This window comes from Eubalaena glacialis, chromosome 1, assembly GCF_028564815.1.
Source record: "Eubalaena glacialis isolate mEubGla1 chromosome 1, mEubGla1.1.hap2.+ XY, whole genome shotgun sequence".
NCBI lineage: Eukaryota > Metazoa > Chordata > Mammalia > Artiodactyla > Balaenidae > Eubalaena > Eubalaena glacialis.
Window position 1 is genome coordinate 93,163,480 of NC_083716.1, and position 24,972 is coordinate 93,188,451.

At 73.4% G+C, this 24,972-nt stretch overlaps 12 non-coding genes and 12 pseudogenes across 12 annotated transcripts; all 24 read left to right on the top strand.

The window, feature by feature from the left end:
- Positions 1 to 578: 578 nt before the first annotated feature.
- On the top strand, positions 579 to 697 carry LOC133101944 (5S ribosomal RNA). Its single transcript, XR_009702800.1, has one exon. It is a non-coding gene; the product is annotated as a 5S ribosomal RNA (ribosomal RNA).
- A 918-nt stretch (positions 698 to 1,615) lies between these two features.
- LOC133104861 (5S ribosomal RNA) lies at positions 1,616 to 1,734 on the top strand. Its single transcript, XR_009703753.1, has one exon. It is a non-coding gene; the product is annotated as a 5S ribosomal RNA (ribosomal RNA).
- A 910-nt stretch (positions 1,735 to 2,644) lies between these two features.
- Positions 2,645 to 2,763, top strand: LOC133077015 (5S ribosomal RNA; annotated as a pseudogene).
- A 909-nt stretch (positions 2,764 to 3,672) lies between these two features.
- LOC133101949 (5S ribosomal RNA) lies at positions 3,673 to 3,791 on the top strand. Its single transcript, XR_009702801.1, has one exon. It is a non-coding gene; the product is annotated as a 5S ribosomal RNA (ribosomal RNA).
- Positions 3,792 to 4,708: 917 nt separating this feature from the next.
- On the top strand, positions 4,709 to 4,827 carry LOC133074562 (5S ribosomal RNA; annotated as a pseudogene).
- Positions 4,828 to 5,738: 911 nt separating this feature from the next.
- Positions 5,739 to 5,857, top strand: LOC133077023 (5S ribosomal RNA; annotated as a pseudogene).
- Positions 5,858 to 6,766: 909 nt separating this feature from the next.
- Positions 6,767 to 6,885, top strand: LOC133101951 (5S ribosomal RNA). The gene has a single exon (XR_009702803.1). It is a non-coding gene; the product is annotated as a 5S ribosomal RNA (ribosomal RNA).
- Positions 6,886 to 7,803: 918 nt separating this feature from the next.
- On the top strand, positions 7,804 to 7,922 carry LOC133104865 (5S ribosomal RNA). Its single transcript, XR_009703755.1, has one exon. It is a non-coding gene; the product is annotated as a 5S ribosomal RNA (ribosomal RNA).
- Positions 7,923 to 8,832: 910 nt separating this feature from the next.
- Positions 8,833 to 8,951, top strand: LOC133077030 (5S ribosomal RNA; annotated as a pseudogene).
- Positions 8,952 to 9,861: 910 nt separating this feature from the next.
- On the top strand, positions 9,862 to 9,980 carry LOC133101954 (5S ribosomal RNA). The gene has a single exon (XR_009702804.1). It is a non-coding gene; the product is annotated as a 5S ribosomal RNA (ribosomal RNA).
- A 917-nt stretch (positions 9,981 to 10,897) lies between these two features.
- LOC133074568 (5S ribosomal RNA) lies at positions 10,898 to 11,016 on the top strand (annotated as a pseudogene).
- A 911-nt stretch (positions 11,017 to 11,927) lies between these two features.
- Positions 11,928 to 12,046, top strand: LOC133077045 (5S ribosomal RNA; annotated as a pseudogene).
- Positions 12,047 to 12,956: 910 nt separating this feature from the next.
- LOC133101957 (5S ribosomal RNA) lies at positions 12,957 to 13,075 on the top strand. The gene has a single exon (XR_009702805.1). It is a non-coding gene; the product is annotated as a 5S ribosomal RNA (ribosomal RNA).
- Positions 13,076 to 13,993: 918 nt separating this feature from the next.
- Positions 13,994 to 14,112, top strand: LOC133104871 (5S ribosomal RNA). Its single transcript, XR_009703758.1, has one exon. It is a non-coding gene; the product is annotated as a 5S ribosomal RNA (ribosomal RNA).
- A 910-nt stretch (positions 14,113 to 15,022) lies between these two features.
- Positions 15,023 to 15,141, top strand: LOC133077052 (5S ribosomal RNA; annotated as a pseudogene).
- A 909-nt stretch (positions 15,142 to 16,050) lies between these two features.
- LOC133101960 (5S ribosomal RNA) lies at positions 16,051 to 16,169 on the top strand. The gene has a single exon (XR_009702810.1). It is a non-coding gene; the product is annotated as a 5S ribosomal RNA (ribosomal RNA).
- A 917-nt stretch (positions 16,170 to 17,086) lies between these two features.
- LOC133074572 (5S ribosomal RNA) lies at positions 17,087 to 17,205 on the top strand (annotated as a pseudogene).
- A 911-nt stretch (positions 17,206 to 18,116) lies between these two features.
- Positions 18,117 to 18,235, top strand: LOC133077060 (5S ribosomal RNA; annotated as a pseudogene).
- Positions 18,236 to 19,144: 909 nt separating this feature from the next.
- Positions 19,145 to 19,263, top strand: LOC133101961 (5S ribosomal RNA). Its single transcript, XR_009702811.1, has one exon. It is a non-coding gene; the product is annotated as a 5S ribosomal RNA (ribosomal RNA).
- Positions 19,264 to 20,181: 918 nt separating this feature from the next.
- LOC133104875 (5S ribosomal RNA) lies at positions 20,182 to 20,300 on the top strand. The gene has a single exon (XR_009703759.1). It is a non-coding gene; the product is annotated as a 5S ribosomal RNA (ribosomal RNA).
- A 910-nt stretch (positions 20,301 to 21,210) lies between these two features.
- On the top strand, positions 21,211 to 21,329 carry LOC133077068 (5S ribosomal RNA; annotated as a pseudogene).
- A 909-nt stretch (positions 21,330 to 22,238) lies between these two features.
- Positions 22,239 to 22,357, top strand: LOC133074573 (5S ribosomal RNA; annotated as a pseudogene).
- A 911-nt stretch (positions 22,358 to 23,268) lies between these two features.
- Positions 23,269 to 23,387, top strand: LOC133077075 (5S ribosomal RNA; annotated as a pseudogene).
- A 910-nt stretch (positions 23,388 to 24,297) lies between these two features.
- LOC133101968 (5S ribosomal RNA) lies at positions 24,298 to 24,416 on the top strand. Its single transcript, XR_009702812.1, has one exon. It is a non-coding gene; the product is annotated as a 5S ribosomal RNA (ribosomal RNA).
- The last annotated feature ends 556 nt before the right edge of the window (positions 24,417 to 24,972 follow it).

Consider the following 24,972-nt stretch of genomic DNA (forward strand, 5'->3'; position numbering starts at 1 on the left):
CTCCACAGCTCCCTCCGGAAAAAGCCCCCCCCTCCGCCGTTTCGCCACGGCCGGGGGCGGGAGCGGGGGCGGGGGCCGGGGCCGCTTCTCCGGGCCTGCCGGCCACCAGGGCCGGGGTCCTGTGCTCGGCGGGCGGCGTGGGGGCAAGGGGGGGCCTTGCTGGGGCTAAGGGGCCGTGCCCACTCCATGGTGGCTCCCAGTGGCTTCGGGCCAGCTGCTGCCCGGCCGGAGGGCCGGCCCGGCCGTGGCCGGGCTGCGCCTAACTCCGCGTGGGCGGGCAGGGGGGGATGCCCAAGGGACCGCGGCCGCCGGGCCCTGAAGCCTCCGGGGCCGCGTCCCTGTGAGCGTCGAGCGGGATCTGCGGCGGGGCGCCAAGCGCCGACGGGCCTGGAGCGTCCCGCCCGCCCTGGGCTGCGAGGTGGCCCACCACTCCGCCACCCCCGGGTCCCCGAGGCCTCCTGTCGCCTGCCTGGGCGGGCGGCAGGGCCCTGCCGGAGAGGGCTGGCCGCCGGCATGGCGGTAAGGCGCAGGCGCCAGCGAAGCTGGGCCTCAAGAGGCACCGCGCGGGCCCCTCCTGCGTCTACGGCCATACCACCCTGAACGCGCCCGATCTCGTCTGATCTCGGAAGCTAAGCAGGGTCGGGCCTGGTTAGTACTTGGATGGGAGACCGCCTGGGAATACCGGGTGCTGTAGGCTTTTTGCCTCCCGCTCCGCCTTCTCCTTTAGTCGCCCGCCGCCTCCGCCCCCGCCCCCGCCCCCGCCCCCGCCGGGCACCGCTGCAGGCCCCACCTCCTCCGGCCCCTCCCACCACAGCGCGCCAGAGGGGGCGCTCTCCGCCTGCCTGGCCGGCCAGGCGGCCAGAAGGCGGCCCTGGAAGGCAGCCGCATCCCAGCCGCTCCCGGGGTGGCTGGCCTGAACCCAGACTCCGCCTCAGGCCCGGGTGCCGGCCGTGCGGCCCGCGAGCCCCTTGACCTGCACCTGGCCGCCCCCACTAGCGCCCAGCCCCGGCGCAGCCACCTATCTGCCGGTGTGTCTCTCCACAGCTCCCTCCGGAAAAAGCCCCCCCTCCGCCGTTTCGCCACGGCCGGGGGCGGGAGCGGGGGCGGGGGCCGGGGCCGGTGCTCCGGGCCGGCCGGCCACAAGGCGCCGGGTCCTGTGCTCGGCGGGTGGCGTGGGGGCAAGGGTGGCCTTGCTGGGGCTAAGGGGCCGTGCCGACTCAATGGTGGCTCCCAGTGGGTTAAGGGCCGACTGCCGTCGGGCAGGAGGGCCGGCCCGGGCTGCGGCTGGGCTGCGCCTAGCGCCGCGTGGGCGGGCAGAGGGGAGGCCCAAGGGACCGCGGGCCCCGGGCCCTGAAGCCTCCGGGGCCACGTCCCTGTGAGCGACGTGCGGGATCTGGGGCGGGGCGCCAAGCGCCGAACGGTTTGGTGGGTCCCGCCCGCCCTGGGCTGGGAGGTCGCCGAACCCTCCGCCACCCCCCTGGTACCCGAGGCCGCCGTTGCCCTGCCTGGGCGGGCGGCGGGGCCGTGCCGGGGCGGGCTGGCCGCCGGGCTGGCGGGGAGGCGCAAGCGCCAGCGAAGCTGGGCCTCAAGAGGCACTCCGCGGGCCCCTCTTAACGTCTACGGCCATACCACCCTGAACGCGCCGGAACTCGTCTGATCTCGGAAGCTAAGCAGGGTCGGGCCTGGTTAGTACTTGGATGGGAGACCGCCTGGGAATACCGGGTGCTGTAGGCTTCTTGCCTCCCGCTCCGCCTTCTCCTTTAGTCGCCCGCCGCCTCCGCCCCCGCCCCCGCCCCCGCCGGGCAGCGCTGCAGGCCCCACCTCCTCCGGCCCCTCCCACCACAGCGCGCCAGAGGGGGCGCTCCGCGCCGGCCTGGCCGGCCAGGCGGCCAGAAGGCGGCCCTGGAAGGCAGCCGCCACCCCAGCCGCTCCCGTGGTGGCTGGCCCGGACCCAGACTCCGCCGCAGGCCGGGGTGCCGTCCGTGCGGCCCACGAAGCCCTCGACCTGCACTTGGCCGCCCCCACCGGAGCCCAGCCGCGCCGCAGCCCCCTGTCTGCCCGTGTGTCTCTCCACAGCTCCCTCCGGAAAAAGCCCACCCTTTGCCACTTCGCCACGGCCGAGAGTGGGAGTGGGGTCGTGGGCTGGGACCGGTTCGCTGGGCTGGCTAGACACCAGGCGCCGGGAACTTTGCTCGGCAGTTGGCGTGGGGGCAAGGGTGGCGTTGCTGTGTCTAAGGGGCCGTGCCGGCTCAATGGTGGCTCCCAGTGGCTTCGGGCCGACTGCCGTTGGGCAGGCGGGCCGGCCAGGCCGTGGCTGGGCTGCGCCTAGCACTGTGTGGATTGACAGGGTGGGGAATGCACAAGGGACCGAGGGCCACAGGCCCTTAAGCCTCCGGGGCCAAGTCCTGTGAGCGTTGAGCGGCTCTGGGGCGGAGGGCCAAGCGCCTACAGGCCTGGAGGGTCCCGCCTGACCTGAGCTGCGAAGTCGCCCACAACTCCACCACCCCCGGGCCCTCGAGGCCTCCTGTCGCTTGCCTGGGCGGACGGCAGGGCCGCGCCGGAGAGGGTTGGCTGCCGGGCTGGCGGTGAGTCGCCAGCACCAGCGAAGCTAAGCCTCAAGAGGCACACCGTGGCCCCCGCTGCATTCTACGGCCACACCTCCCTGAACGCACCACACCTCGTCTGATCTCGGAAGCTAATCAGGGTCTGGCCTGTTTCGTACCTGGATGGGAGACCACATGGGAATACCGAGTGCTGTAGGCTTTTTTGCCTCCCGCTCCGCCTTGACATTTAGTGGCCCGCGGCCGAGGCCGCCTCCGCCCCCGCTGAGCACCGCTGCAGGCCTCACCTCCTCACGTCCCTCCCAACACAGCGCGCCGGAGGGATCGCTCCCCGCCGAGCTGGCTGGACATGCGGCCAGAATGCGGCCCTGGAAGGCAGCCGCCACCCCAGCCGCTCCCGTGGTGGCTGGCCCGGACCCAGACTCCGCCGCAGGCCGGGGTGCCGTCCGTGCGGCCCGCGAGGCCCTCGACCTGCACTTGGCCGCCCCCACCGGAGCCCAGCCGCGCCGCAGCCCCCTGTCTGCCCGTGTGTCTCTCCACAGCTCCCTCCGGAAAAAGCCCCCCCCCCGCCGTTTCGCCACGGCCGAGGGCGGGAGCGGGGGCGGGGGCCGGGGCCGCTTCTCCGGGCCTGCCGGCCACCAGGGCCGGGGTCCTGTGCTCGGCGGGCGGCGTGGGGGCAAGGGGGGGCCTTGCTGGGGCTAAGGGGCCGTGCCCACTCCATGGTGGCTCCCAGTGGCTTCGGGCCAGCTGCTGCCCGGCCGGAGGGCCGGCCCGGCCGTGGCCGGGCTGCGCCTAACTCCGCGTGGGCGGGCAGGGGGGGATGCCCAAGGGACCGCGGCCGCCGGGCCCTGAAGCCTCCGGGGCCGCGTCCCTGTGAGCGTCGAGCGGGATCTGCGGCGGGGCGCCAAGCGCCGACGGGCCTGGAGCGTCCCGCCCGCCCTGGGCTGCGAGGTGGCCCACCACTCCGCCACCCCCGGGTCCCCGAGGCCTCCTGTCGCCTGCCTGGGCGGGCGGCAGGGCCCTGCCGGAGAGGGCTGGCCGCCGGCATGGCGGTAAGGCGCAGGCGCCAGCGAAGCTGGGCCTCAAGAGGCACCGCGCGGGCCCCTCCTGCGTCTACGGCCATACCACCCTGAACGCGCCCGATCTCGTCTGATCTCGGAAGCTAAGCAGGGTCGGGCCTGGTTAGTACTTGGATGGGAGACCGCCTGGGAATACCGGGTGCTGTAGGCTTTTTGCCTCCCGCTCCGCCTTCTCCTTTAGTCGCCCGCCGCCTCCGCCCCCGCCCCCGCCCCCGCCCCCGCCGGGCACCGCTGCAGGCCCCACCTCCTCCGGCCCCTCCCACCACAGCGCGCCAGAGGGGGCGCTCTCCGCCTGCCTGGCCGGCCAGGCGGCCAGAAGGCGGCCCTGGAAGGCAGCCGCATCCCAGCCGCTCCCGGGGTGGCTGGCCTGAACCCAGACTCCGCCTCAGGCCCGGGTGCCGGCCGTGCGGCCCGCGAGCCCCTTGACCTGCACCTGGCCGCCCCCACTAGCGCCCAGCCCCGGCGCAGCCACCTATCTGCCGGTGTGTCTCTCCACAGCTCCCTCCGGAAAAAGCCCCCCCTCCGCCGTTTCGCCACGGCCGAGTGCGGGAGCGGGGTCGTGGGCCAGGACTCGTTCTCCGAACCGGCCGACCACTAGGCACCGGGAACAGTGCTCGGCAGTTGGCGTGGATGCAAGTGTGGCCTTGCTGGCTGTAATGGGCCATGCCAACACAATGGTGGCTCCCAGTGGATTCGGGGCAACTGCCGTCGGGCAGGAGGGCCGGCCCGGCCACGGCTAGGTTGTGCCTAGCACTGCGTGAGTGGACAGGGTTGGTAATGCCCGAGGGACCTAGGGCCAAGGGACATTAAGCCTCCGGGGCCACGTCCTTGTGAGCATCAAGCGGGACCTGGGGCGGAGCGCCAAGCACTTACGGGCCTGGAGGATCCCGCCTGACCTGAGCTGCGAGGTCGCCCTTGACTATGCAACCCCTGGGTCCCTGAGGCCTCCTGTCGCCAGCCTGGGCGGGCGGCAGGGCCTTGCTGAAGAGGGCTGACCGCCGAGCAGGGAGCAAGTCGCCAGCACCAGCGAAGCAAAGCCTCAAGAGGCACCCCGTGGCCCCGGCTGCCCTCTAAGGCCATACCACCCTGAACGTGCCCCATCTCGTCTGATCGCGGAAGCTAAGCAGGGTCGGGCCTGGTTAGTACTTGGATGGGAGACCGCCTGGGAATACCGGGTGCTGTAGGCTTTTTGCCTCCCGCTCCGCCTTCTCCTTTAGTCGCCCGCCGCCTCCGCCGCCGCCCCCGCCCCCGCCGAGCAGCGCTGCAGGCCCCACCTCCTCCGGCCCCTCCCACCACAGCGCGCCAGAGGGGGCGCTCCGCGCCGGCCTGGCCGGCCAGGCGGCCAGAAGGCGGCCCTGGAAGGCAGCCGCCACCCCAGCCGCTCCCGTGGTGGCTGGCCCGGACCCAGACTCCGCCGCAGGCCGGGGTGCCGTCCGTGCGGCCCACGAAGCCCTCGACCTGCACTTGGCCGCCCCCACCGGAGCCCAGCCGCGCCGCAGCCCCCTGTCTGCCCGTGTGTATCTCCACAGCTCCCTCCGGAAAAAGCCCACCCTCCGCCGTTTCGCCACGGCCGGGGGCGGGAGCGGGGGCGGGGGCTGGGACCGGTTCGCTGGGCTGGCTAGACACCAGGCGCCGGGTCCTGTGCTCGGCGGGTGGCGTGGGGGCAAGGGTGGCCTTGCTGGGGCTAAGGGGCCGTGCCGGCTCAATGGTGGCTCCCAGTGGGTTAAGGGCCGACTGCCGTCGGGCAGGAGGGCCGGCCAGGCCGTGGCTGGGCTGCGCCTAGCACTGTGTGGATTGACAGGGTGGGGAATGCACAAGGGACCGAGGGCCACAGGCCCTTAAGCCTCCGGGGCCAAGTCCTGTGAGCGTTGAGCGGCTCTGGGGCGGAGGGCCAAGCGCCTACAGGCCTGGAGGGTCCCGCCTGACCTGAGCTGCGAAGTCGCCCACAACTCCACCACCCCCGGGCCCTCGAGGCCTCCTGTCGCTTGCCTGGGCGGACGGCAGGGCCGCGCCGGAGAGGGTTGGCTGCCGGGCTGGCGGTGAGTCGCCAGCACCAGCGAAGCTAAGCCTCAAGAGGCACACCGTGGCCCCCGCTGCATTCTACGGCCACACCTCCCTGAACGCACCACACCTCGTCTGATCTCGGAAGCTAATCAGGGTCTGGCCTGTTTCGTACCTGGATGGGAGACCACATGGGAATACCGAGTGCTGTAGGCTTTTTTGCCTCCCGCTCCGCCTTGACATTTAGTGGCCCGCGGCCGAGGCCGCCTCCGCCCCCGCTGAGCACCGCTGCAGGCCTCACCTCCTCACGTCCCTCCCAACACAGCGCGCCGGAGGGATCGCTCCCCGCCGAGCTGGCTGGACATGCGGCCAGAATGCGGCCCTGGAAGGCAGCCGCCACCCCAGCCGCTCCCGTGGTGGCTGGCCCGGACCCAGACTCCGCCGCAGGCCGGGGTGCCGTCCGTGCGGCCCGCGAGGCCCTCGACCTGCACTTGGCCGCCCCCACCGGAGCCCAGCCGCGCCGCAGCCCCCTGTCTGCCCGTGTGTCTCTCCACAGCTCCCTCCGGAAAAAGCCCCCCCCTCCGCCGTTTCGCCACGGCCGGGGGCGGGAGCGGGGGCGGGGGCCGGGGCCGCTTCTCCGGGCCTGCCGGCCACCAGGGCCGGGGTCCTGTGCTCGGCGGGCGGCGTGGGGGCAAGGGGGCCCTTGCTGGGGCTAAGGGGCCGTGCCCACTCCATGGTGGCTCCCAGTGGCTTCGGGCCAGCTGCTGCCCGGCCGGAGGGCCGGCCCGGCCGTGGCCGGGCTGCGCCTAACTCCGCGTGGGCGGGCAGGGGGGGATGCCCAAGGGACCGCGGCCGCCGGGCCCTGAAGCCTCCGGGGCCGCGTCCCTGTGAGCGTCGAGCGGGATCTGCGGCGGGGCGCCAAGCGCCGACGGGCCTGGAGCGTCCCGCCCGCCCTGGGCTGCGAGGTGGCCCACCACTCCGCCACCCCCGGGTCCCCGAGGCCTCCTGTCGCCTGCCTGGGCGGGCGGCAGGGCCCTGCCGGAGAGGGCTGGCCGCCGGCATGGCGGTAAGGCGCAGGCGCCAGCGAAGCTGGGCCTCAAGAGGCACCGCGCGGGCCCCTCCTGCGTCTACGGCCATACCACCCTGAACGCGCCCGATCTCGTCTGATCTCGGAAGCTAAGCAGGGTCGGGCCTGGTTAGTACTTGGATGGGAGACCGCCTGGGAATACCGGGTGCTGTAGGCTTTTTGCCTCCCGCTCCGCCTTCTCCTTTAGTCGCCCGCCGCCTCCGCCCCCGCCCCCGCCCCCGCCCCCGCCGGGCACCGCTGCAGGCCCCACCTCCTCCGGCCCCTCCCACCACAGCGCGCCAGAGGGGGCGCTCTCCGCCTGCCTGGCCGGCCAGGCGGCCAGAAGGCGGCCCTGGAAGGCAGCCGCATCCCAGCCGCTCCCGGGGTGGCTGGCCTGAACCCAGACTCCGCCTCAGGCCCGGGTGCCGGCCGTGCGGCCCGCGAGCCCCTTGACCTGCACCTGGCCGCCCCCACTAGCGCCCAGCCCCGGCGCAGCCACCTATCTGCCGGTGTGTCTCTCCACAGCTCCCTCCGGAAAAAGCCCCCCCTCCGCCGTTTCGCCACGGCCGGGGGCGGGAGCGGGGGCGGGGGCCGGGGCCGGTGCTCCGGGCCGGCCGGCCACAAGGCGCCGGGTCCTGTGCTCGGCGGGTGGCGTGGGGGCAAGGGTGGCCTTGCTGGGGCTAAGGGGCCGTGCCGACTCAATGGTGGCTCCCAGTGGGTTAAGGGCCGACTGCCGTCGGGCAGGAGGGCCGGCCCGGGCTGCGGCTGGGCTGCGCCTAGCGCCGCGTGGGCGGGCAGAGGGGAGGCCCAAGGGACCGCGGGCCCCGGGCCCTGAAGCCTCCGGGGCCACGTCCCTGTGAGCGACGTGCGGGATCTGGGGCGGGGCGCCAAGCGCCGAACGGTTTGGTGGGTCCCGCCCGCCCTGGGCTGGGAGGTCGCCGAACCCTCCGCCACCCCCCTGGTACCCGAGGCCGCCGTTGCCCTGCCTGGGCGGGCGGCGGGGCCGTGCCGGGGCGGGCTGGCCGCCGGGCTGGCGGGGAGGCGCAAGCGCCAGCGAAGCTGGGCCTCAAGAGGCACTCCGCGGGCCCCTCTTAACGTCTACGGCCATACCACCCTGAACGCGCCGGAACTCGTCTGATCTCGGAAGCTAAGCAGGGTCGGGCCTGGTTAGTACTTGGATGGGAGACCGCCTGGGAATACCGGGTGCTGTAGGCTTCTTGCCTCCCGCTCCGCCTTCTCCTTTAGTCGCCCGCCGCCTCCGCCCCCGCCACCGCCCCCGCCGGGCAGCGCTGCAGGCCCCACCTCCTCCGGCCCCTCCCACCACAGCGCGCCAGAGGGGGCGCTCCGCGCCGGCCTGGCCGGCCAGGCGGCCAGAAGGCGGCCCTGGAAGGCAGCCGCCACCCCAGCCGCTCCCGTGGTGGCTGGCCCGGACCCAGACTCCGCCGCAGGCCGGGGTGCCGTCCGTGCGGCCCACGAAGCCCTCGACCTGCACTTGGCCGCCCCCACCGGAGCCCAGCCGCGCCGCAGCCCCCTGTCTGCCCGTGTGTCTCTCCACAGCTCCCTCCGGAAAAAGCCCACCCTTTGCCACTTCGCCACGGCCGAGAGTGGGAGCGGGGTCGTGGGCTGGGACCGGTTCGCTGGGCTGGCTAGACACCAGGCGCCAGGAACTTTGCTCGGCAGTTGGCGTGGGGGCAAGGGTGGCGTTGCTGTGTCTAAGGGGCCGTGCCGGCTCAATGGTGGCTCCCAGTGGCTTCGGGCCAACTGCCGTTGGGCAGGCGGGCCGGCCAGGCCGTGGCTGGGCTGCGCCTAGCACTGTGTGGATTGACAGGGTGGGGAATGCACAAGGGACCGAGGGCCACAGGCCCTTAAGCCTCCGGGGCCAAGTCCTGTGAGCGTTGAGCGGCTCTGGGGCGGAGGGCCAAGCGCCTACAGGCCTGGAGGGTCCCGCCTGACCTGAGCTGCGAAGTCGCCCACAACTCCACCACCCCCGGGCCCTCGAGGCCTCCTGTCGCTTGCCTGGGCGGACGGCAGGGCCGCGCCGGAGAGGGTTGGCTGCCGGGCTGGCGGTGAGTCGCCAGCACCAGCGAAGCTAAGCCTCAAGAGGCACACCGTGGCCCCCGCTGCATTCTACGGCCACACCTCCCTGAACGCACCACACCTCGTCTGATCTCGGAAGCTAATCAGGGTCTGGCCTGTTTCGTACCTGGATGGGAGACCACATGGGAATACCGAGTGCTGTAGGCTTTTTTGCCTCCCGCTCCGCCTTGACATTTAGTGGCCCGCGGCCGAGGCCGCCTCCGCCCCCGCTGAGCACCGCTGCAGGCCTCACCTCCTCACGTCCCTCCCAACACAGCGCGCCGGAGGGATCGCTCCCCGCCGAGCTGGCTGGACATGCGGCCAGAATGCGGCCCTGGAAGGCAGCCGCCACCCCAGCCGCTCCCGTGGTGGCTGGCCCGGACCCAGACTCCGCCGCAGGCCGGGGTGCCGTCCGTGCGGCCCGCGAGGCCCTCGACCTGCACTTGGCCGCCCCCACCGGAGCCCAGCCGCGCCGCAGCCCCCTGTCTGCCCGTGTGTCTCTCCACAGCTCCCTCCGGAAAAAGCCCCCCCCCCCGCCGTTTCGCCACGGCCGAGGGCGGGAGCGGGGGCGGGGGCCGGGGCCGCTTCTCCGGGCCTGCCGGCCACCAGGGCCGGGGTCCTGTGCTCGGCGGGCGGCGTGGGGGCAAGGGGGGGCCTTGCTGGGGCTAAGGGGCCGTGCCCACTCCATGGTGGCTCCCAGTGGCTTCGGGCCAGCTGCTGCCCGGCCGGAGGGCCGGCCCGGCCGTGGCCGGGCTGCGCCTAACTCCGCGTGGGCGGGCAGGGGGGGATGCCCAAGGGACCGCGGCCGCCGGGCCCTGAAGCCTCCGGGGCCGCGTCCCTGTGAGCGTCGAGCGGGATCTGCGGCGGGGCGCCAAGCGCCGACGGGCCTGGAGCGTCCCGCCCGCCCTGGGCTGCGAGGTGGCCCACCACTCCGCCACCCCCGGGTCCCCGAGGCCTCCTGTCGCCTGCCTGGGCGGGCGGCAGGGCCCTGCCGGAGAGGGCTGGCCGCCGGCATGGCGGTAAGGCGCAGGCGCCAGCGAAGCTGGGCCTCAAGAGGCACCGCGCGGGCCCCTCCTGCGTCTACGGCCATACCACCCTGAACGCGCCCGATCTCGTCTGATCTCGGAAGCTAAGCAGGGTCGGGCCTGGTTAGTACTTGGATGGGAGACCGCCTGGGAATACCGGGTGCTGTAGGCTTTTTGCCTCCCGCTCCGCCTTCTCCTTTAGTCGCCCGCCGCCTCCGCCCCCGCCCCCGCCCCCGCCCCCGCCGGGCACCGCTGCAGGCCCCACCTCCTCCGGCCCCTCCCACCACAGCGCGCCAGAGGGGGCGCTCTCCGCCTGCCTGGCCGGCCAGGCGGCCAGAAGGCGGCCCTGGAAGGCAGCCGCATCCCAGCCGCTCCCGGGGTGGCTGGCCTGAACCCAGACTCCGCCTCAGGCCCGGGTGCCGGCCGTGCGGCCCGCGAGCCCCTTGACCTGCACCTGGCCGCCCCCACTAGCGCCCAGCCCCGGCGCAGCCACCTATCTGCCGGTGTGTCTCTCCACAGCTCCCTCCGGAAAAAGCCCCCCCTCCGCCGTTTCGCCACGGCCGAGTGCGGGAGCGGGGTCGTGGGCCAGGACTCGTTCTCCGAACCGGCCGACCACTAGGCACCGGGAACAGTGCTCGGCAGTTGGCGTGGATGCAAGTGTGGCCTTGCTGGCTGTAATGGGCCATGCCAACACAATGGTGGCTCCCAGTGGATTCGGGGCAACTGCCGTCGGGCAGGAGGGCCGGCCCGGCCACGGCTAGGTTGTGCCTAGCACTGCGTGAGTGGACAGGGTTGGTAATGCCCGAGGGACCTAGGGCCAAGGGACATTAAGCCTCCGGGGCCACGTCCTTGTGAGCATCAAGCGGGACCTGGGGCGGAGCGCCAAGCACTTACGGGCCTGGAGGATCCCGCCTGACCTGAGCTGCGAGGTCGCCCTTGACTATGCAACCCCTGGGTCCCTGAGGCCTCCTGTCGCCAGCCTGGGCGGGCGGCAGGGCCTTGCTGAAGAGGGCTGACCGCCGAGCAGGGAGCAAGTCGCCAGCACCAGCGAAGCAAAGCCTCAAGAGGCACCCCGTGGCCCCGGCTGCCCTCTAAGGCCATACCACCCTGAACGTGCCCCATCTCGTCTGATCGCGGAAGCTAAGCAGGGTCGGGCCTGGTTAGTACTTGGATGGGAGACCGCCTGGGAATACCGGGTGCTGTAGGCTTTTTGCCTCCCGCTCCGCCTTCTCCTTTAGTCGCCCGCCGCCTCCGCCGCCGCCCCCGCCCCCGCCGAGCAGCGCTGCAGGCCCCACCTCCTCCGGCCCCTCCCACCACAGCGCGCCAGAGGGGGCGCTCCGCGCCGGCCTGGCCGGCCAGGCGGCCAGAAGGCGGCCCTGGAAGGCAGCCGCCACCCCAGCCGCTCCCGTGGTGGCTGGCCCGGACCCAGACTCCGCCGCAGGCCGGGGTGCCGTCCGTGCGGCCCACGAAGCCCTCGACCTGCACTTGGCCGCCCCCACCGGAGCCCAGCCGCGCCGCAGCCCCCTGTCTGCCCGTGTGTATCTCCACAGCTCCCTCCGGAAAAAGCCCACCCTCCGCCGTTTCGCCACGGCCGGGGGCGGGAGCGGGGGCGGGGGCTGGGACCGGTTCGCTGGGCTGGCTAGACACCAGGCGCCGGGTCCTGTGCTCGGCGGGTGGCGTGGGGGCAAGGGTGGCCTTGCTGGGGCTAAGGGGCCGTGCCGGCTCAATGGTGGCTCCCAGTGGGTTAAGGGCCGACTGCCGTCGGGCAGGAGGGCCGGCCAGGCCGTGGCTGGGCTGCGCCTAGCACTGTGTGGATTGACAGGGTGGGGAATGCACAAGGGACCGAGGGCCACAGGCCCTTAAGCCTCCGGGGCCAAGTCCTGTGAGCGTTGAGCGGCTCTGGGGCGGAGGGCCAAGCGCCTACAGGCCTGGAGGGTCCCGCCTGACCTGAGCTGCGAAGTCGCCCACAACTCCACCACCCCCGGGCCCTCGAGGCCTCCTGTCGCTTGCCTGGGCGGACGGCAGGGCCGCGCCGGAGAGGGTTGGCTGCCGGGCTGGCGGTGAGTCGCCAGCACCAGCGAAGCTAAGCCTCAAGAGGCACACCGTGGCCCCCGCTGCATTCTACGGCCACACCTCCCTGAACGCACCACACCTCGTCTGATCTCGGAAGCTAATCAGGGTCTGGCCTGTTTCGTACCTGGATGGGAGACCACATGGGAATACCGAGTGCTGTAGGCTTTTTTGCCTCCCGCTCCGCCTTGACATTTAGTGGCCCGCGGCCGAGGCCGCCTCCGCCCCCGCTGAGCACCGCTGCAGGCCTCACCTCCTCACGTCCCTCCCAACACAGCGCGCCGGAGGGATCGCTCCCCGCCGAGCTGGCTGGACATGCGGCCAGAATGCGGCCCTGGAAGGCAGCCGCCACCCCAGCCGCTCCCGTGGTGGCTGGCCCGGACCCAGACTCCGCCGCAGGCCGGGGTGCCGTCCGTGCGGCCCGCGAGGCCCTCGACCTGCACTTGGCCGCCCCCACCGGAGCCCAGCCGCGCCGCAGCCCCCTGTCTGCCCGTGTGTCTCTCCACAGCTCCCTCCGGAAAAAGCCCCCCCCTCCGCCGTTTCGCCACGGCCGGGGGCGGGAGCGGGGGCGGGGGCCGGGGCCGCTTCTCCGGGCCTGCCGGCCACCAGGGCCGGGGTCCTGTGCTCGGCGGGCGGCGTGGGGGCAAGGGGGGGCCTTGCTGGGGCTAAGGGGCCGTGCCCACTCCATGGTGGCTCCCAGTGGCTTCGGGCCAGCTGCTGCCCGGCCGGAGGGCCGGCCCGGCCGTGGCCGGGCTGCGCCTAACTCCGCGTGGGCGGGCAGGGGGGGATGCCCAAGGGACCGCGGCCGCCGGGCCCTGAAGCCTCCGGGGCCGCGTCCCTGTGAGCGTCGAGCGGGATCTGCGGCGGGGCGCCAAGCGCCGACGGGCCTGGAGCGTCCCGCCCGCCCTGGGCTGCGAGGTGGCCCACCACTCCGCCACCCCCGGGTCCCCGAGGCCTCCTGTCGCCTGCCTGGGCGGGCGGCAGGGCCCTGCCGGAGAGGGCTGGCCGCCGGCATGGCGGTAAGGCGCAGGCGCCAGCGAAGCTGGGCCTCAAGAGGCACCGCGCGGGCCCCTCCTGCGTCTACGGCCATACCACCCTGAACGCGCCCGATCTCGTCTGATCTCGGAAGCTAAGCAGGGTCGGGCCTGGTTAGTACTTGGATGGGAGACCGCCTGGGAATACCGGGTGCTGTAGGCTTTTTGCCTCCCGCTCCGCCTTCTCCTTTAGTCGCCCGCCGCCTCCGCCCCCGCCCCCGCCCCCGCCCCCGCCGGGCACCGCTGCAGGCCCCACCTCCTCCGGCCCCTCCCACCACAGCGCGCCAGAGGGGGCGCTCTCCGCCTGCCTGGCCGGCCAGGCGGCCAGAAGGCGGCCCTGGAAGGCAGCCGCATCCCAGCCGCTCCCGGGGTGGCTGGCCTGAACCCAGACTCCGCCTCAGGCCCGGGTGCCGGCCGTGCGGCCCGCGAGCCCCTTGACCTGCACCTGGCCGCCCCCACTAGCGCCCAGCCCCGGCGCAGCCACCTATCTGCCGGTGTGTCTCTCCACAGCTCCCTCCGGAAAAAGCCCCCCCTCCGCCGTTTCGCCACGGCCGGGGGCGGGAGCGGGGGCGGGGGCCGGGGCCGGTGCTCCGGGCCGGCCGGCCACAAGGCGCCGGGTCCTGTGCTCGGCGGGTGGCGTGGGGGCAAGGGTGGCCTTGCTGGGGCTAAGGGGCCGTGCCGACTCAATGGTGGCTCCCAGTGGGTTAAGGGCCGACTGCCGTCGGGCAGGAGGGCCGGCCCGGGCTGCGGCTGGGCTGCGCCTAGCGCCGCGTGGGCGGGCAGAGGGGAGGCCCAAGGGACCGCGGGCCCCGGGCCCTGAAGCCTCCGGGGCCACGTCCCTGTGAGCGACGTGCGGGATCTGGGGCGGGGCGCCAAGCGCCGAACGGTTTGGTGGGTCCCGCCCGCCCTGGGCTGGGAGGTCGCCGAACCCTCCGCCACCCCCCTGGTACCCGAGGCCGCCGTTGCCCTGCCTGGGCGGGCGGCGGGGCCCTGCCGGGGCGGGCTGGCCGCCGGGCTGGCGGGGAGGCGCAAGCGCCAGCGAAGCTGGGCCTCAAGAGGCACTCCGCGGGCCCCTCTTAACGTCTACGGCCATACCACCCTGAACGCGCCGGAACTCGTCTGATCTCGGAAGCTAAGCAGGGTCGGGCCTGGTTAGTACTTGGATGGGAGACCGCCTGGGAATACCGGGTGCTGTAGGCTTCTTGCCTCCCGCTCCGCCTTCTCCTTTAGTCGCCCGCCGCCTCCGCCCCCGCCCCCGCCCCCGCCGGGCAGCGCTGCAGGCCCCACCTCCTCCGGCCCCTCCCACCACAGCGCGCCAGAGGGGGCGCTCCGCGCCGGCCTGGCCGGCCAGGCGGCCAGAAGGCGGCCCTGGAAGGCAGCCGCCACCCCAGCCGCTCCCGTGGTGGCTGGCCCGGACCCAGACTCCGCCGCAGGCCGGGGTGCCGTCCGTGCGGCCCACGAAGCCCTCGACCTGCACTTGGCCGCCCCCACCGGAGCCCAGCCGCGCCGCAGCCCCCTGTCTGCCCGTGTGTCTCTCCACAGCTCCCTCCGGAAAAAGCCCACCCTTTGCCACTTCGCCACGGCCGAGAGTGGGAGTGGGGTCGTGGGCTGGGACCGGTTCGCTGGGCTGGCTAGACACCAGGCGCCGGGAACTTTGCTCGGCAGTTGGCGTGGGGGCAAGGGTGGCGTTGCTGTGTCTAAGGGGCCGTGCCGGCTCAATGGTGGCTCCCAGTGGCTTCGGGCCGACTGCCGTTGGGCAGGCGGGCCGGCCAGGCCGTGGCTGGGCTGCGCCTAGCACTGTGTGGATTGACAGGGTGGGGAATGCACAAGGGACCGAGGGCCACAGGCCCTTAAGCCTCCGGGGCCAAGTCCTGTGAGCGTTGAGCGGCTCTGGGGCGGAGGGCCAAGCGCCTACAGGCCTGGAGGGTCCCGCCTGACCTGAGCTGCGAAGTCGCCCACAACTCCACCACCCCCGGGCCCTCGAGGCCTCCTGTCGCTTGCCTGGGCGGACGGCAGGGCCGCGCCGGAGAGGGTTGGCTGCCGGGCTGGCGGTGAGTCGCCAGCACCAGCGAAGCTAAGCCTCAAGAGGCACACCGTGGCCCCCGCTGCATTCTACGGCCACACCTCCCTGAACGCACCACACCTCGTCTGATCTCGGAAGCTAATCAGGGTCTGGCCTGTTTCGTACCTGGATGGGAGACCACATGGGAATACCGAGTGCTGTAGGCTTTTTTGCCTCCCGCTCCGCCTTGACATTTAGTGGCCCGCGGCCGAGGCCGCCTCCGCCCCCGCTGAGCACCGCTGCAGGCCTCACCTCCTCACGTCCCTCCCAACACAGCGCGCCGGAGGGATCGCTCCCCGCCGAGCTGGCTGGACATGCGGCCAGAATGCGGCCCTGGAAGGCAGCCGCCACCCCAGCCGCTCCCGTGGTGGCTGGCCCGGACCCAGACTCCGCCGCAGGCCGGGGTGCCGTCCGTGCGGCCCGCGAGGCCCTCGACCTGCACTTGGCCGCCCCCACCGGAGCCCAGCCGCGCCGCAGCCCCCTGTCTGCCCGTGTGTCTCTCCACAGCTCCCTCCGGAAAAAGCCCCCCCCCCGCCGTTTCGCCACGGCCGAGGGCGGGAGCGGGGGCGGGGGCCGGGGCCGCTTCTCCGGGCCTGCCGGCCACCAGGGCCGGGGTCCTGTGCTCGGCGGGCGGCGTGGGGGCAAGGGGGGGCCTTGCTGGGGCTAAGGGGCCGTGCCCACTCCATGGTGGCTCCCAGTGGCTTCGGGCCAGCTGCTGCCCGGCCGGAGGGCCGGCCCGGCCGTGGCCGGGCTGCGCCTAACTCCGCGTGGGCGGGCAGGGGGGGATGCCCAAGGGACCGCGGCCGCCGGGCCCTGAAGCCTCCGGGGCCGCGTCCCTGTGAGCGTCGAGCGGGATCTGCGGCGGGGCGCCAAGCGCCGACGGGCCTGGAGCGTCCCGCCCGCCCTGGGCTGCGAGGTGGCCCACCACTCCGCCACCCCCGGGTCCCCGAGGCCTCCTGTCGCCTGCCTGGGCGGGCGGCAGGGCCCTGCCGGAGAGGGCTGGCCGCCGGCATGGCGGTAAGGCGCAGGCGCCAGCGAAGCTGGGCCTCAAGAGGCACCGCGCGGGCCCCTCCTGCGTCTACGGCCATACCACCCTGAACGCGCCCGATCTCGTCTGATCTCGGAAGCTAAGCAGGGTCGGGCCTGGTTAGTACTTGGATGGGAGACCGCCTGGGAATACCGGGTGCTGTAGGCTTTTTGCCTCCCGCTCCGCCTTCTCCTTTAGTCGCCCGCCGCCTCCGCCCCCGCCCCCGCCCCCGCCCCCGCCGGGCACCGCTGCAGGCCCCACCTCCTCCGGCCCCTCCCACCACAGCGCGCCAGAGGGGGCGCTCTCCGCCTGCCTGGCCGGCCAGGCGGCCAGAAGGCGGCCCTGGAAGGCAGCCGCATCCCAGCCGCTCCCGGGGTGGCTGGCCTGAACCCAGACTCCGCCTCAGGCCCGGGTGCCGGCCGTGCGGCCCGCGAGCCCCTTGACCTGCACCTGGCCGCCCCCACTAGCGCCCAGCCCCGGCGCAGCCACCTATCTGCCGGTGTGTCTCTCCACAGCTCCCTCCGGAAAAAGCCCCCCCTCCGCCGTTTCGCCACGGCCGAGTGCGGGAGCGGGGTCGTGGGCCAGGACTCGTTCTCCGAACCGGCCGACCACTAGGCACCGGGAACAGTGCTCGGCAGTTGGCGTGGATGCAAGTGTGGCCTTGCTGGCTGTAATGGGCCATGCCAACACAATGGTGGCTCCCAGTGGATTCGGGGCAACTGCCGTCGGGCAGGAGGGCCGGCCCGGCCACGGCTAGGTTGTGCCTAGCACTGCGTGAGTGGACAGGGTTGGTAATGCCCGAGGGACCTAGGGCCAAGGGACATTAAGCCTCCGGGGCCACGTCCTTGTGAGCATCAAGCGGGACCTGGGGCGGAGCGCCAAGCACTTACGGGCCTGGAGGATCCCGCCTGACCTGAGCTGCGAGGTCGCCCTTGACTATGCAACCCCTGGGTCCCTGAGGCCTCCTGTCGCCAGCCTGGGCGGGCGGCAGGGCCTTGCTGAAGAGGGCTGACCGCCGAGCAGGGAGCAAGTCGCCAGCACCAGCGAAGCAAAGCCTCAAGAGGCACCCCGTGGCCCCGGCTGCCCTCTAAGGCCATACCACCCTGAACGTGCCCCATCTCGTCTGATCGCGGAAGCTAAGCAGGGTCGGGCCTGGTTAGTACTTGGATGGGAGACCGCCTGGGAATACCGGGTGCTGTAGGCTTTTTGCCTCCCGCTCCGCCTTCTCCTTTAGTCGCCCGCCGCCTCCGCCGCCGCCCCCGCCCCCGCCGAGCAGCGCTGCAGGCCCCACCTCCTCCGGCCCCTCCCACCACAGCGCGCCAGAGGGGGCGCTCCGCGCCGGCCTGGCCGGCCAGGCGGCCAGAAGGCGGCCCTGGAAGGCAGCCGCCACCCCAGCCGCTCCCGTGGTGGCTGGCCCGGACCCAGACTCCGCCGCAGGCCGGGGTGCCGTCCGTGCGGCCCACGAAGCCCTCGACCTGCACTTGGCCGCCCCCACCGGAGCCCAGCCGCGCCGCAGCCCCCTGTCTGCCCGTGTGTATCTCCACAGCTCCCTCCGGAAAAAGCCCACCCTCCGCCGTTTCGCCACGGCCGGGGGCGGGAGCGGGGGCGGGGGCTGGGACCGGTTCGCTGGGCTGGCTAGACACCAGGCGCCGGGTCCTGTGCTCGGCGGGTGGCGTGGGGGCAAGGGTGGCCTTGCTGGGGCTAAGGGGCCGTGCCGGCTCAATGGTGGCTCCCAGTGGGTTAAGGGCCGACTGCCGTCGGGCAGGAGGGCCGGCCAGGCCGTGGCTGGGCTGCGCCTAGCACTGTGTGGATTGACAGGGTGGGGAATGCACAAGGGACCGAGGGCCACAGGCCCTTAAGCCTCCGGGGCCAAGTCCTGTGAGCGTTGAGCGGCTCTGGGGCGGAGGGCCAAGCGCCTACAGGCCTGGAGGGTCCCGCCTGACCTGAGCTGCGAAGTCGCCCACAACTCCACCACCCCCGGGCCCTCGAGGCCTCCTGTCGCTTGCCTGGGCGGACGGCAGGGCCGCGCCGGAGAGGGTTGGCTGCCGGGCTGGCGGTGAGTCGCCAGCACCAGCGAAGCTAAGCCTCAAGAGGCACACCGTGGCCCCCGCTGCATTCTACGGCCACACCTCCCTGAACGCACCACACCTCGTCTGATCTCGGAAGCTAATCAGGGTCTGGCCTGTTTCGTACCTGGATGGGAGACCACATGGGAATACCGAGTGCTGTAGGCTTTTTTGCCTCCCGCTCCGCCTTGACATTTAGTGGCCCGCGGCCGAGGCCGCCTCCGCCCCCGCTGAGCACCGCTGCAGGCCTCACCTCCTCACGTCCCTCCCAACACAGCGCGCCGGAGGGATCGCTCCCCGCCGAGCTGGCTGGACATGCGGCCAGAATGCGGCCCTGGAAGGCAGCCGCCACCCCAGCCGCTCCCGTGGTGGCTGGCCCGGACCCAGACTCCGCCGCAGGCCGGGGTGCCGTCCGTGCGGCCCGCGAGGCCCTCGACCTGCACTTGGCCGCCCCCACCGGAGCCCAGCCGCGCCGCAGCCCCCTGTCTGCCCGTGTGTCTCTCCACAGCTCCCTCCGGAAAAAGCCCCCCCCTCCGCCGTTTCGCCACGGCCGGGGGCGGGAGCGGGGGCGGGGGCCGGGGCCGCTTCTCCGGGCCTGCCGGCCACCAGGGCCGGGGTCCTGTGCTCGGCGGGCGGCGTGGGGGCAAGGGGGCCCTTGCTGGGGCTAAGGGGCCGTGCCCACTCCATGGTGGCTCCCAGTGGCTTCGGGCCAGCTGCTGCCCGGCCGGAGGGCCGGCCCGGCCGTGGCCGGGCTGCGCCTAACTCCGCGTGGGCGGGCAGGGGGGGATGCCCAAGGGACCGCGGCCGCCGGGCCCTGAAGCCTCCGGGGCCGCGTCCCTGTGAGCGTCGAGCGGGATCTGCGGCGGGGCGCCAAGCGCCGACGGGCCTGGAGCGTCCCGCCCGCCCTGGGCTGCGAGGTGGCCCACCACTCCGCCACCCCCGGGTCCCCGAGGCCTCCTGTCGCCTGCCTGGGCGGGCGGCAGGGCCCTGCCAGAGAGGGCTGGCCGCCGGCATGGCGGTAAGGCGCAGGCGCCAGCGAAGCTGGGCCTCAAGAGGCACCGCGCGGGCCCCTCCTGCGTCTACGGCCATACCACCCTGAACGCGCCCGATCTCGTCTGATCTCGGAAGCTAAGCAGGGTCGGGCCTGGTTAGTACTTGGATGGGAGACCGCCTGGGAATACCGGGTGCTGTAGGCTTTTTGCCTCCCGCTCCGCCTTCTCCTTTAGTCGCCCGCCGCCTCCGCCCCCGCCCCCGCCCCCGCCCCCGCCGGGCACCGCTGCAGGCCCCACCTCCTCCGGCCCCTCCCACCACAGCGCGCCAGAGGGGGCGCTCTCCGCCTGCCTGGCCGGCCAGGCGGCCAGAAGGCGGCCCTGGAAGGCAGCCGCATCCCAGCCGCTCCCGGGGTGGCTGGCCTGAACCCAGACTCCGCCTCAGGCCCGGGTGCCGGCCGTGCGGCCCGCGAGCCCCTTGACCTGCACCTGGCCGCCCCCACTAGCGCCCAGCCCCGGCGCAGCCACCTATCTGCCGGTGTGTCTCTCCACAGCTCCCTCCGGAAAAAGCCCCCCCTCCGCCGTTTCGCCACGGCCGGGGGCGGGAGCGGGGGCGGGGGCCGGGGCCGGTGCTCCGGGCCGGCCGGCCACAAGGCGCCGGGTCCTGTGCTCGGCGGGTGGCGTGGGGGCAAGGGTGGCCTTGCTGGGGCTAAGGGGCCGTGCCGACTCAATGGTGGCTCCCAGTGGGTTAAGGGCCGACTGCCGTCGGGCAGGAGGGCCGGCCCGGGCTGCGGCTGGGCTGCGCCTAGCGCCGCGTGGGCGGGCAGAGGGGAGGCCCAAGGGACCGCGGGCCCCGGGCCCTGAAGCCTCCGGGGCCACGTCCCTGTGAGCGACGTGCGGGATCTGGGGCGGGGCGCCAAGCGCCGAACGGTTTGGTGGGTCCCGCCCGCCCTGGGCTGGGAGGTCGCCGAACCCTCCGCCACCCCCCTGGTACCCGAGGCCGCCGTTGCCCTGCCTGGGCGGGCGGCGGGGCCGTGCCGGGGCGGGCTGGCCGCCGGGCTGGCGGGGAGGCGCAAGCGCCAGCGAAGCTGGGCCTCAAGAGGCACTCCGCGGGCCCCTCTTAACGTCTACGGCCATACCACCCTGAACGCGCCGGAACTCGTCTGATCTCGGAAGCTAAGCAGGGTCGGGCCTGGTTAGTACTTGGATGGGAGACCGCCTGGGAATACCGGGTGCTGTAGGCTTCTTGCCTCCCGCTCCGCCTTCTCCTTTAGTCGCCCGCCGCCTCCGCCCCCGCCCCCGCCCCCGCCGGGCAGCGCTGCAGGCCCCACCTCCTCCGGCCCCTCCCACCACAGCGCGCCAGAGGGGGCGCTCCGCGCCGGCCTGGCCGGCCAGGCGGCCAGAAGGCGGCCCTGGAAGGCAGCCGCCACCCCAGCCGCTCCCGTGGTGGCTGGCCCGGACCCAGACTCCGCCGCAGGCCGGGGTGCCGTCCGTGCGGCCCACGAAGCCCTCGACCTGCACTTGGCCGCCCCCACCGGAGCCCAGCCGCGCCGCAGCCCCCTGTCTGCCCGTGTGTCTCTCCACAGCTCCCTCCGGAAAAAGCCCACCCTTTGCCACTTCGCCACGGCCGAGAGTGGGAGTGGGGTCGTGGGCTGGGACCGGTTCGCTGGGCTGGCTAGACACCAGGCGCCGGGAACTTTGCTCGGCAGTTGGCGTGGGGGCAAGGGTGGCGTTGCTGTGTCTAAGGGGCCGTGCCGGCTCAATGGTGGCTCCCAGTGGCTTCGGGCCGACTGCCGTTGGGCAGGCGGGCCGGCCAGGCCGTGGCTGGGCTGCGCCTAGCACTGTGTGGATTGACAGGGTGGGGAATGCACAAGGGACCGAGGGCCACAGGCCCTTAAGCCTCCGGGGCCAAGTCCTGTGAGCGTTGAGCGGCTCTGGGGCGGAGGGCCAAGCGCCTACAGGCCTGGAGGGTCCCGCCTGACCTGAGCTGCGAAGTCGCCCACAACTCCACCACCCCCGGGCCCTCGAGGCCTCCTGTCGCTTGCCTGGGCGGACGGCAGGGCCGCGCCGGAGAGGGTTGGCTGCCGGGCTGGCGGTGAGTCGCCAGCACCAGCGAAGCTAAGCCTCAAGAGGCACACCGTGGCCCCCGCTGCATTCTACGGCCACACCTCCCTGAACGCACCACACCTCGTCTGATCTCGGAAGCTAATCAGGGTCTGGCCTGTTTCGTACCTGGATGGGAGACCACATGGGAATACCGAGTGCTGTAGGCTTTTTTGCCTCCCGCTCCGCCTTGACATTTAGTGGCCCGCGGCCGAGGCCGCCTCCGCCCCCGCTGAGCACCGCTGCAGGCCTCACCTCCTCACGTCCCTCCCAACACAGCGCGCCGGAGGGGGCGCTCCCCACCAGCCTGGCTGGACATGTGGCCAGAAGGCGGCCCTGGAAGGCAGCCGCACCCCAGCCGCTCCCGGGGTGGATGACCCGGACCCAGACTCCGCCGCAGGCCCGGGTGCCGGCCGTGAGGCCCGCGAGTCCCTCGTCCCGCACCAGGCCACCACCACGAGTGCCCATCCGTGCCGCAGACACCTGTCTGCCCGTGTGTCTCTCCACAGCTCCCTCCAGAAAAAGCCCACCCTTTGCCGTTTCGCCACGGCCGAGTGCGGGAGCGGGGTCGTGGGCCAGGACTCGTTCTCCGAACCGGCCGACCACTAGGCACCGGGAACAGTGCTCGGCAGTTGGCGTGGATGCAAGTGTGGCCTTGCTGGCTGTAATGGGCCATGCCAACACAATGGTGGCTCCCAGTGGATTCGGGGCAACTGCCGTCGGGCAGGAGGGCCGGCCCGGCCACGGCTAGGTTGTGCCTAGCACTGCGTGAGTGGACAGGGTTGGTAATGCCCGAGGGACCTAGGGCCAAGGGACATTAAGCCTCCGGGGCCACGTCCTTGTGAGCATCAAGCGGGACCTGGGGCGGAGCGCCAAGCACCTACGGGCCTGGAGGATCCCGCCTGACCTGAGCTGCGAGGTCGCCCTTGACTATGCAACCCCTGGGTCCCTGAGGCCTCCTGTCGCCAGCCTGGGCGGGCGGCAGGGCCTTGCTGAAGAGGGCTGACCGCCGAGCAGGGAGCAAGTCGCCAGCACCAGCGAAGCAAAGCCTCAAGAGGCACACCGTGGCCCCGGCTGCCCTCTAAGGCCATACCACCCTGAACGTGCCCCATCTCGTCTGATCGCGGAAGCTAAGCAGGGTCGGGCCTGGTTAGTACTTGGATGGGAGACCGCCTGGGAATACCGGGTGCTGTAGGCTTTTTGCCTCCCGCTCCGCCTTCTCCTTTAGTCGCCCGCCGCCTCCGCCGCCGCCCCCGCCCCCGCCGAGCAGCGCTGCAGGCCCCACCTCCTCCGGCCCCTCCCACCACAGCGCGCCAGAGGGGGCGCTCCGCGCCGGCCTGGCCGGCCAGGCGGCCAGAAGGCGGCCCTGGAAGGCAGCCGCCACCCCAGCCGCTCCCGTGGTGGCTGGCCCGGACCCAGACTCCGCCGCAGGCCGGGGTGCCGTCCGTGCGGCCCACGAAGCCCTCGACCTGCACTTGGCCGCCCCCACCGGAGCCCAGCCGCGCCGCAGCCCCCTGTCTGCCCGTGTGTATCTCCACAGCTCCCTCCGGAAAAAGCCCACCCTCCGCCGTTTCGCCACGGCCGGGGGCGGGAGCGGGGGCGGGGGCTGGGACCGGTTCGCTGGGCTGGCTAGACACCAGGCGCCGGGTCCTGTGCTCGGCGGGTGGCGTGGGGGCAAGGGTGGCCTTGCTGGGGCTAAGGGGCCGTGCCGGCTCAATGGTGGCTCCCAGTGGGTTAAGGGCCGACTGCCGTCGGGCAGGAGGGCCGGCCAGGCCGTGGCTGGGCTGCGCCTAGCACTGTGTGGATTGACAGGGTGGGGAATGCACAAGGGACCGAGGGCCACAGGCCCTTAAGCCTCCGGGGCCAAGTCCTGTGAGCGTTGAGCGGCTCTGGGGCGGAGGGCCAAGCGCCTACAGGCCTGGAGGGTCCCGCCTGACCTGAGCTGCGAAGTCGCCCACAACTCCACCACCCCCGGGCCCTCGAGGCCTCCTGTCGCTTGCCTGGGCGGACGGCAGGGCCGCGCCGGAGAGGGTTGGCTGCCGGGCTGGCGGTGAGTCGCCAGCACCAGCGAAGCTAAGCCTCAAGAGGCACACCGTGGCCCCCGCTGCATTCTACGGCCACACCTCCCTGAACGCACCACACCTCGTCTGATCTCGGAAGCTAATCAGGGTCTGGCCTGTTTCGTACCTGGATGGGAGACCACATGGGAATACCGAGTGCTGTAGGCTTTTTTGCCTCCCGCTCCGCCTTGACATTTAGTGGCCCGCGGCCGAGGCCGCCTCCGCCCCCGCTGAGCACCGCTGCAGGCCTCACCTCCTCACGTCCCTCCCAACACAGCGCGCCGGAGGGATCGCTCCCCGCCGAGCTGGCTGGACATGCGGCCAGAATGCGGCCCTGGAAGGCAGCCGCCACCCCAGCTGCTCCCGTGGTGGCTGGCCCGGACCCAGACTCCGCCGCAGGCCGGGGTGCCGTCCGTGCGGCCCGCGAGGACCTCGACCTGCACTTGGCCGCCCCCACCGGAGCCCAGCCGCGCCGCAGCCCCCTGTCTGCCCGTGTGTCTCTCCACAGCTCCCTCCGGAAAAAGCCCCCCCCTCCGCCGTTTCGCCACGGCCGGGGGCGGGAGCGGGGGCGGGGGCCGGGGCCGCTTCTCCGGGCCTGCCGGCCACCAGGGCCGGGGTCCTGTGCTCGGCGGGCGGCGTGGGGGCAAGGGGGGGCCTTGCTGGGGCTAAGGGGCCGTGCCCACTCCATGGTGGCTCCCAGTGGCTTCGGGCCAGCTGCTGCCCGGCCGGAGGGCCGGCCCGGCCGTGGCCGGGCTGCGCCTAACTCCGCGTGGGCGGGCAGGGGGGGATGCCCAAGGGACCGCGGCCGCCGGGCCCTGAAGCCTCCGGGGCCGCGTCCCTGTGAGCGTCGAGCGGGATCTGCGGCGGGGCGCCAAGCGCCGACGGGCCTGGAGCGTCCCGCCCGCCCTGGGCTGCGAGGTGGCCCACCACTCCGCCACCCCCGGGTCCCCGAGGCCTCCTGTCGCCTGCCTGGGCGGGCGGCAGGGCCCTGCCGGAGAGGGCTGGCCGCCGGCATGGCGGTAAGGCGCAGGCGCCAGCGAAGCTGGGCCTCAAGAGGCACCGCGCGGGCCCCTCCTGCGTCTACGGCCATACCACCCTGAACGCGCCCGATCTCGTCTGATCTCGGAAGCTAAGCAGGGTCGGGCCTGGTTAGTACTTGGATGGGAGACCGCCTGGGAATACCGGGTGCTGTAGGCTTTTTGCCTCCCGCTCCGCCTTCTCCTTTAGTCGCCCGCCGCCTCCGCCCCCGCCCCCGCCCCCGCCCCCGCCGGGCACCGCTGCAGGCCCCACCTCCTCCGGCCCCTCCCACCACAGCGCGCCAGAGGGGGCGCTCTCCGCCTGCCTGGCCGGCCAGGCGGCCAGAAGGCGGCCCTGGAAGGCAGCCGCATCCCAGCCGCTCCCGGGGTGGCTGGCCTGAACCCAGACTCCGCCTCAGGCCCGGGTGCCGGCCGTGCGGCCCGCGAGCCCCTTGACCTGCACCTGGCCGCCCCCACTAGCGCCCAGCCCCGGCGCAGCCACCTATCTGCCGGTGTGTCTCTCCACAGCTCCCTCCGGAAAAAGCCCCCCCTCCGCCGTTTCGCCACGGCCGGGGGCGGGAGCGGGGGCGGGGGCCGGGGCCGGTGCTCCGGGCCGGCCGGCCACAAGGCGCCGGGTCCTGTGCTCGGCGGGTGGCGTGGGGGCAAGGGTGGCCTTGCTGGGGCTAAGGGGCCGTGCCGACTCAATGGTGGCTCCCAGTGGGTTAAGGGCCGACTGC